Source organism: Marmota marmota, unplaced genomic scaffold (assembly GCF_001458135.2).
Source record: "Marmota marmota marmota unplaced genomic scaffold, marMar, whole genome shotgun sequence".
Classification (NCBI taxonomy): domain Eukaryota; kingdom Metazoa; phylum Chordata; class Mammalia; order Rodentia; family Sciuridae; genus Marmota; species Marmota marmota.
Window position 1 is genome coordinate 19,056,926 of NW_026000221.1, and position 10,755 is coordinate 19,067,680.

At 36.0% G+C, this 10,755-nt stretch overlaps 1 long non-coding RNA gene across 1 annotated transcript; it reads left to right on the top strand.

Moving 5' to 3' along the window:
• The first annotated feature begins 4,026 nt into the window (after positions 1-4,026).
• Positions 4,027-9,989, top strand: LOC125612984. The gene is made up of 2 exons (XR_007343483.1): positions 4,027-4,751; positions 6,461-9,989. It is a non-coding gene; the product is annotated as an uncharacterized LOC125612984 (long non-coding RNA).
• Positions 9,990-10,755: the final 766 nt, after the last annotated feature.

Genomic DNA, 10,755 nt, shown 5'->3' on the forward strand with positions numbered 1-10,755 from the left:
AATAACTTACACAGGCATTTTTCACTCACAACCCAATAGGGCACATACCCCCACTGAAAAACACTGAAATAGATACTGAGTTTTATTTATTTTGTTGTTGCTTTTTAAAATTCTGATTATCGTGTAATAATTGTACATATTAATGGTATACAGTGTAATATTTCAATACACGCATACAAGCCTGCATTGCATTTCCAATCCGCCTCTCTGTATAACTTCTTTCTGTTGGAGCCTCCAGCCCCTTTGTTCTAGATCTTCATAGAATATATAATTGGTTATAGTGAACTAGAGTCACTTAGAATCCCGCAGAACCCCAGGAAGTGTGTCATCTCACATCTATCACCATGTTTCATCCTTTCATCCTCACACAGGGAATTAGTATTGGTCTAGACACCACTCCATTTTTAGGAAAGCAAGGCAGAAGGTATTTTATTATCTATCATTGTTAGTTTAGCTACCAACCACAACAGAACTTGTCTCTTGTAAAGTACAGTGGGCTTCCTGTAAGGTATTTTACATTCTGAAGTGAAGAATTATAGCATAAATGCTTCTTGGTTCTTTCAAGAAGTCAACACTTTAAAAACACTTGGCAACTTACTACATGTCATCTTATTTCAGATAAGAGAATGATCACCTTGCATTGAGTTTACATGTCCATAACACATTTGAAAAGGACATGAGCAAGATCTCATTTGCATGGGAATAATCCTATGCTGGACTTTTGAGATTCCAGTTTTAACCACATAGTTTCTAAAGTCTCACCATGATGAACTAGAACCAACTATTATTCTCTTTTGCTGGAACTCAGTTTCTTCTGTTAAAAGTAAGGAGTATTTCCTTTTGTTTATCCCAAACTTCCTCATAATTTTCTAACTTTGGAGCATCAATGATCAGAGTTTGCCAATATGATTTGGAACAAAGAATTTCATTGGCAATCATTCTGCTCACTTTTTCAAACTGTATGATCCCATCATTTACAGTTAAAAAATGGGGATACACCTGACTTTTAAGATTCAACCTTATTTTGTATCCTAGACTCATACCCTACATTTCACTTCTTAAATTAATAAAAATATTCTATGGTTTAATTTCTATTGGTTTCTTTGCAAATTCTCACAGTAAAATGCTCCCACACCATCACTTCTCCTCTTGAAAGGCTATTTGAACCTCCTCATCCATCCCAGAGCCCATATTATTTAGGAAGCATTTCAAGAACTTTTCAATTGGGCTTTTTTTTTTAATCCTTCTTGATATTGGGGATTGAACCCAAGGATGCTTAACTACTGAGCACATACCCATCCCTTTTTATTTTGAGACAGTGTGTTACTACTAAGTGGTTTATAGCCTTGCTAAGTTGCTAAGACTGGCTTTGAACCTGTGATCCTCCCGTCTCAGCCTTCAGAGATGCTAGAATCACAAGTGTGCTCCACTGTGCCCATCTTGGGCCATGTCTTTGGTATTCTATCACAATGTTTTCAAGATTCTCATAGTACTAATCATTCAGTTGTGGGTGGATGGGAATTATCTAATTAAATATCTTCCCATGAGCATGAAAACAGCAGCAATACAATACTAATATTTCCATCTATACAATTTGATATCAAAATGAACCAAATCACACCCATCCCCTACTTCTTACAACTTGGTTATTCCTATATTTTGCACTTCATAAAGCTTTAAGCTTTATGAAGCATTATTTGTGATTATATATGTCCTAAAACTGTCAATGTTTGATCAGATGTTATCCAATCTGGATGTCAAATAATTTATTTTCAGATGGATTATAGCATCCTTGGCTAAAGTCTCTGCATTTCTGGATCGAAGTGTTACTAGCACTATAATAGCCAAGTGTCATTTCTGGTCTGGAAATGCTTCACTTCAGTCACAAATGAGTATTGTCAAAGGCGATTAACTGTGTCACCTTAATAGATGAGGCCTCTCTTCCTGCCTGCCTTCACAGGGCTGCTCACCTAGAAGAAATGTTGCTTTATAAAGAAATGAAAAGGTAAAGGGGGAAATCTGGTAGAGAAATGAATGAAGCAGACCATTAGCCTACTCAGTGTTCAAGGCATGGGTTTTGAGATGAGGATCAGCAATTTGGCATTTATGATATTTAACGACCTAAAAATTGAATTAGAACCAAATGCTTTTTCCTTAGTGACTCGGCAATTTCTCAAGTGACAAAATGGAAAAACAAAACCCAAAGCCACTTGAAAAATCTCCCCGTGCTGAATACTAACCAGAATGGTTATTCTATACAGTATTTCTATTAATTAAATGTACCATGAAGTTTAAGATACATGTGATATCATTAAGTAGAACATGTTTTTTCCTCGTCATAAAATTTATTAGAAGTAATAGAAGTATGATAAGACAGAAGACCAGAACAATTTAATATCAAAGCATTCACAAGAAAGGTATCAGATGATTTTTATGGGGAACTCTCAATTTGGGATACACTTTCAGAGCTCTCATGCCTTAAGGCAAAGGAACCAGGCATGTTTACCCTCAGATTGGCCAATCAGTCAACATGGAGTGTCCCTAGGGAATGGAGACAGATGCTGGTAAAGATGACTCTTTTTGTCTGAGTACAAATGCCCAGGAAAATTTCAACTGTCAGTTGACAACACCCCAGGTAGTTGGGAGAATGTGCGCTTCATATCTGAAGCGTAACCTGAGCATACATCACAGCAACTATTAGACTTTCTTGTACTGTTCTTCATTCATGTCTTTTCTGATGACCTTTAGTGTTGTACAGATACCTTAAAAAAATCAGAGTCCATTTGCAATTCCAATATTTCTGCTCTTGGACAAATCACCTAATATCTGTAGTCATTGATATTTCTATGTTGTAATATGGAAATATTAATATCTTCCCTAATTTATTTCTCAATATATTGATGAAGAGAAAGTAAAATACATGGAATAAAGATTTAAAAACTGTAAGATGATCTAAAAAAATGACTCATATAAATTCCTACTCTTGCTCAAGTCTGAATTCACGCCTGTACCTAATGTTCATGCTACATAGCATTGAAAGTTGCTATTTCCATGAAATTTGATAAATAATATTTTCCTTGAAAAGGAAGAATGTAATATCAGATGAGAAGTCATGTTTTCACCTGCTAATGAGTGTCAGCATGTATTTTACTTCTAATGTATCAGACACAAAAACAAGTGGAAGATATATAATAAAGGACATAACCCATTAAAATATTTTTGCTGGCAATCAACCAACAGATAACAGCTTCCATCTTATCCTTGGGAAACCCCTAAAAACCACCCTCTAGGAAATTACCAGCCAAGGTACTCTGAGACATAGAACAAGTAAGAAAAATAGAACTCTTTTTCCTTGACTTAGAGGTAAAATAAAACAAATGACTTCTTCCTATTGTCTCCAGATAAGAGAAAGAAAGAAAGTGTATAGAGGAAGAGAGGGAGGGAAGGTGAGGAAGGAAGGAGAGGGTTATCAAGTTACACAAAGATGTCAGAGATGACTCAGAACTCAGATCACCCACAAAACTTGGGTAGAATGTCAGCAAAGCAGATGGAATGACTTCTAAAATATATTCAGATAGCTCAGCCATTTATTTAATCTGTTTTAATGATATAAATACTTTTTTTTAAGTCTTAGGCTCTTAGATTTTTATTGGTTTAAGAAATCAAGTTATATCATTTTAAAATCTGCTTCCAGGAGGAACTATTTAATAAATACTCTCAAGACTGACTGGATTTAAAATTTCAGTGTGGAATGAATGTGTTGATGCTGTTTATAGTAATCTCTGAGTAGTCTGCTTTAAGACTGGCTGTACCTTGGGCATGGTGGTGCACACCTGTAATACCAGTGGCCCTGAAGGACTGCCAATCCAAAGCAGCCTCAGCAACAGCAAGGCACTAAGCAACTCAGTGAGACCCTGTCTCTACATAAATTACCAAATACGGTTGGGGATATGGCTCAGTGGTTGAGTGCCCTTGAGTTCAATCTCCGGTACCCGCCCCTCCAAGAAAAAAAGACTGGCTGTTCCAATGAAGTAAGCTTTTGTTGACATATCAGCTAGCCATCTTTTGACAGTTAGGGGGAACTAGCCTGAGGAATATAGTGATTTCTACAGCATGGCAGGGCAGGATGATGGAAAAACATACTTTAATTCCAACACCAAACTTTTTACTATGAGATGTGATTTTTTTTCTTTTATTTTTAATTTGTTATTTTGTGGTCCATTATTCCACCTGAATACATACACAAAGGTAAAGGAATGAATTTAGGATTAATTTGTATGATATTTAAGCAGAAATTGCATTGAACATAATACATCAAAAACAAAAACAAACTTGTGCTAGAGATTTTACTGTATTAATTCTGTTTTGTTGTTGTTGTTGTTTGTACTAATCACAGTCTCTCCCCATAGATAAAATAACTGCCATATGTTTCCCTGTATGATTTTGAGACAGATAAATTATGGCAAATGCTAAAATCTGAATGACTGTGTCCCCCTTAAATTTACATGTTCAAGACCTAATCACTAATGTGAACGCGTTAGAAGACAAGACCTTTGGCGTATGATTAGATCATAAGGGTAGAACCTCATGAACGGGGCGACTGTTCTTATAGAGAGCTTCCTGGTCAGTGCACTGTGCACAGATGCAGCAAGAAGACACCACCACTGAGCCAGAAAACTAACCCTCACCAGACACTGAACCTACCAGAAGCACCTTGATCTCAGAATTCCTGACCTTAGTAGCCTTGAGAAGTAAATATATGTTGTGTATAAGATACCCAGTTTATAGTATTTTCTTAGCCTATTTGCACGGTTATAAGACTTTAAATGTATGTGGGGGAAAAATCCCTGAAAATTACCAAAGATGTGACAATCTATTCTATTTAAAATATAATATTCTGGGCTGGGGCTGTGGCTCTGCAGTAGCATACTTGCCTGGCATGTGTGAGGCACTGGGTTCGATTCTCAGCACCACGTATAAATAAATAAAATAAAGGTCTATCAACAACTAATATATATATATATATATATATTTTTTTTTTTTTTACAAAAACGTAATATTCTAAGAGTTTATACTGAAAATTGAACAATAGGGTGCCAACACAATGACATCCACGTGTGAAGAAAGAGTGTTTAATGACATGGTGATTTTACATAATAAATGAACTAAAGCTTTTGTGCCATATTGACAGCCGTGGGCACTTCATACATTCTAATATGATTGGTTCTTATAATTTTGATTGGAAAAATTGAACACAACAGGCAAGTAAACAAAGTATTTCCAGAACAATGCAGTCATTACAAATCACCTTCAGGACATCAGGGAATTAAAAACCTTTCATTTATAAAATCACATTTTCCTGGTAACTTTGATAGGTTGTGTTTTGATTTTTCATTAGGAAAAATGACAACGAATGATTAGCTCTTGCAATGGGCTGGTGTAAATGGAATGGCTTTGTCTCAAGAGAATGTTTGTCAGGTTTTAAAGATAAATTACCAAGCCTATCCAAGGAATCACCTTTGTCAGAAATGATAAAATATAACAATGAGTAATCAATATCAGGATTCCATTAACTTCATTCAAATTATTGACCATGTGACTTAAAAGCTGACCCCACCTTTGGGGAAATAATAAGCTGACATAATACATACTTTTACTATGTATATTTTTTTTCTTTTTCCAATGACTTAGAATGTCAGTGGTGAAAACTTCAGCATAAACCTTAATTACTTACCAAGCCATATTTGATCTTATTATAGCCAAGGCTTAGGAAGGATAAAAGCCACCATTTATTGATACCTATTGTGTAGAAAGGACTTGACACCCATGATTGAATTTAATCCTTGAAACAGCCTGTGATATTGGAGCCATTATCCTAGTCTTACAGATGTAGACAATCAGGTTAAATAACTAATTCAAGATCACACAGCCAGGAGCCCAGAAAAAGACACAAGCCCATATCTAAATGACTTCAAAATCCATGGTCCTCTCCATTACTCTATGCAGGCTTTAAAGTCAGGAGTCCTGGATTTTCAAAATGCAGATGCTTGAATCAGACAGATGTAGGTTTACATGCACTCTGTGCCACTTGGTGCTGACTTTTATGCTTCTCACCATGTTTGTGAGATTGAAATACAATTATAGAGAATTTGAACCTTGTTAGCTGATATTTAAGATATAAAAGCTAGAACTATCCCTGAGGGACCCAAATGTTTGATTCCTTCTTATTTTAGTAACAAATTATCTAGAACATGTTAGCAAACCCCATGGCCAAATCAGATTACCTATGAGAAACATTTTATCCAGATATTGATTTTAGAGATATCATTTTATACAGGATGTCAAACTGAATGACTTATTTTCCTCACATTTGTGATTTTTTACTTCAGTCTTTTCGGGAATTCAGTTTGGGTTAATAAGCAAGATTTAACCTACCATGCTACTTTTGCATTTCATTCAGGTCTTATGCTTGGTGGAGACTCAGGGTCCCTGAGAACCGACATGGAAAGAACAGAGATTCAAAACTTACTCTCTTCACCTGAATTGATCAACAACAGCAACAACATCAACCACCATATTAGATAGCATTTATTGTGACCTCAGGATGGGTCACACACTGTGCTCAGCATTTCGCTACATTGGCTTCTTAAGAATAGGGACAAAATTTATACCACTTATAATTTGTAGCACTTTACTCTGAAAATAGTGAGCTTATGTAGCCAAAGCAGAGATTAAACAAAGCCCATTCTTCCTCAGTGGCTAAACTCAACCGCTACATAATTTGGGGGAAATTATAAGCAGCATATCAAATATTATTTAGATTTGGATCTTGCTAAGATTTATCTTTCCTATTGTGATCTTATCCTATTTGGTGCTCACAAATACCCTGTCAAGTAGGGATGACTATCCACATCTGGCAGATGAGGAGTCTGAGATTCCCAGATCTAAACGTCATTCACATAATATATCTGTCACCTACCTGGCAATGGAAAGATACTCAGAAGTGAAAATTCTCCCTTACAAACAAATCTATTTCTTCCTTCCACCTCCCTCCTGAAAAAGAAAATGCACACACTCTACAAGAAACATTGTTTGGTACACACTTTTATAAAGCTATACATTGTAATTATGAAAGGGAGATTGTCATCAACTTGAATCATACTAAAAATGCTCATCTTTTTTTAAACGGAAAAAGAGGAATAAATACTCATTAACACTGAAGGCCTTAGAACTTAAATTCTACTTTGAGATAGAAAATTGGTATGAAAAAAAGTCTGCATTAGTTGTCCCCATGTACTCTTCCCGCCCTGCTTCATTAAAAATAATTTATACAAGTAATCATCTTCAAAGCCAAAAGTGATTTTAGAGGAAACTTCAATCACTTACCCTTTAGATTTTAAAAAGCATTAAGCCTTACCAAACATGTAGCTAAGTGTTAACTCTCCTCTTTGAGGGTACATACACTGCTTTTTGACCTCCTGGAAGGTCTGCAGAGGACTGAGGGGCCAGGATGGAGGCATGAAAAGTGATTTTGCTTTTCATATTGACCTGAAGGCATTTTGTGTGTGTATACAGATGTTTGCACACATGTATGTGTATGCATGTATACACATGTAGAGAGGTGTATAAATAGAAAGATGTTGGATCACAGCAAAACACTGAAAAACTAGCTCCTTTCATGCAATCCTTCCTTCTGGGCTGATATAACTTCTTTCAAGATGTTACTATACTTGTTCAGTTTAAAACAACTGAATATTTCTTTAGAACTTCACAAATGTACTGACCATTCCTCGGTTAACATCAACATTAGTGTTTTTTACCCAATTAAGTCCAATGTGCCAGTATTTTCTCCAGGAAAACTTGAGGACAATTATGACCATTGCTAACCACAAGAGAAAAAGCTGTATCAACTAGAATAACCTAATCTTCATAATATTTAGCACATACCTTTTTGCATGGGCCAGAAACCACCCTGAAGGCCTTATATCCACCCATTATAAGATTGAGAGGTCAGTAATATTATTATTAATAACTTTGTTATGATGATATTTATACATGAAATCTAAAAAGTCAATTTGGTGGTAACAACCATTCTACTCTCTGCTTCCCAACTGGAGGGCATGTCTAGTGGTGGAGAGATGCCAACAGACAGGGGTGCACATAAGCACGGGACATGAGGAACAGCCTGAGCATGGGTGGACAATGTGTCTCCACTAAAGGAAAGAATAATCTCTTTAATATGAAAGGAAGACCAATGGTTTATTGATTTATTTACTTCCTCCTCCTTTTTTCTCTCTTTGTACATAGTGAAGCTGTTTTGGTAGAAGTTGCTTAGTAGAATTTTTTTTGGGGGGGGGGCAGGGGTTCTGGTGACTAAACTCAGAAGCATGCTATCAGTGAGAAGCATCCTCAGCCCTTTTTATTTTTATTTAGTTTATTCGTTTATTTTTTGAGACAGGGTCTAAGTTGCAGACCTCACTAAGTTCCTGAGGCTGACCTTGAACTTGTCATGCTTCTGCTTCCCAAGTTGCTGGGATAAGAGCCATGTGCCACAATGCCAGGCTGAAACTTGTAGAACATAAGACTTAGGTGGAACTTGAGAACGTTAATCCTGCCTTATGCCTCTCACAAATATCAGTAAGTCAATAAATAATTATGTACTTCTGGTCAATGAGTGTATGAAATGGAGGTGGTCAGCCATGGCCTTAGGATCAAACAGATCCAGACCAAATTCTAATGCTGCCACATTTTGCCTGTGAACTTAGGTAAATGCCATACTAAGTATCTTTTTCACCATAGTTCTCTTACCTGTGAAATTAAGGTAATAGTATGGCACACCTCAGGAGGAGGATAGAATTAAATGCAACAATGTATGTGGAGTGCTTAGCATTTTACAATAAATATTAGTTGTCTATTTGAGTAATTAAGTTGTTTAAAATAGATTGCGCCTAGTAAGTTACTGTTCAGAAAAAAATATTTCTTCACCTAATATGACCTTGAATGCCCCTGGATGAAAATATTTAGAAAACTCAATGAAGGACAGTCACACTTACAGTGGATCATGGAACTTAAGTAGCCAGAGTGAGTTTAAGCATGATGTGGTCACAGCTGTGCTTTATTTACCTTATTTACTTAGGGAATTCTCTGGGATGCACTCCTGTTTTGTCAGCTGAGTGTTCAGAGAGGCTGCCCTCATGACCAAGTGGCTGTTAGTCCTCAGCCGACCCTCTTTGCATGTGCCCATCCCATGTAGAAAGAGGCTACAGAAACCCTAAATTTCATGTTTGTGTCCCACAGTGTCCAAAACGAGATCACCATCTAAGATTCGAAGATTGACTTTCCTTGTGATTAAACCATAACCCAACTAAAACCAACCAATATGCCTAGGGTAAACCATGGAAGTAGCAGTTGGCTTAGGCCAAGATTAACTGAATAAAAATAGTTGAACAGGTGGAGTATGATTAACCCACTTGCTCCTATGAGGGGCCTTGCCTTAGAAATGGAGGTAAGTTTTTAAGAACTTTGAATTCTCTGTTTAGAGACAAGATAGAGAGGGAGAGACACAAACAGAGGACTTTGTGAATTCAGGTATATGAATGAAGCATTGGGAGGAAAATATTCCTCAAGTAGATTTTCATATTTCTATGTTAATTTAACATTTTCCAGACATACACATTGAGTTCTCACCTTTATAGACACAGTATGCACTTTCAGCTTGATATCAAGCATTCCAGCCAAACTAATCCCTGTACTCAAGCACAACCATTAATGAGCTGCAAGATTTTCAATAAGTCACATCTGTTCCCTGGGCATCAAAGTTGTCCAGTTAAAAAAAAAAAAAAAAAAAAGAAAAGGCTTGGGGCTGGGGCTAGGACTCAGCGGTAGCACACCTGCCTAGATTGTATGAGGCACTGAGTTTGTTTCTCAGCACCACATATAAATAAATAAATAAGTAAAAAGGTCTATCAACAACTAAAAAAATAAAAATTGAAGTTTAAAACAAAAAGGAGTCTGAGGGAGATGAACTCAAAATTCCCATTAGTTCCATGGGTCTCCAAGAACACAATGCATTTCCTTTATAAATGGGGAAGATATCTGTTAAGCAATCTCCCAACTTCTGTTCTGAAAATTACACAAAATAACCCAAGCTCCTTTTATCTTTCATCACTAGGACTATTTTCTATCCCTTTAATCTTTTTGTTGATATTCTATGGACCTTCTTCAGTTTCTCCACATTCCATTCTTTATATGAAATTTCTATCAAAAAAAGTCAGAGATATCAATAATGTTTCCTAAGTAAGAAGTGATCCATTTCTCCATTCAAAAAAGGTCATTGTGAATTTTGCCTTTGTGTTTAGGAATATTATTTTTATTTAAAATTCCCATCTTAGATGATTTTGCACGGAGTTTAAAATACACTGTTTTGTTTTCAATTTAAGGTCATTTTTATTTGTTGTAAACTTTAAATTCAATAAAATATACAATGCTCATTATCCACTCACTAAATTAACCTGTGTAACTCAAATTGTTAACAAAAACCCAGAAACTTCACATCATTCCAGAATGTCCTCATGTTCCTTCCAAGTCAATCATTACTCCTGTGATCCAAAAGAACAATTATTCTAATTTTTCCCAACACAGATTAAATTTGCCACTTGTAGAATTTCATCTAAATAAAATTAAGCAATATGTGCTTGTTTATATGGAAAGGCTACCTTTGTCCGAATTCAATTGAATGTTTGTGTCCTGAAACTT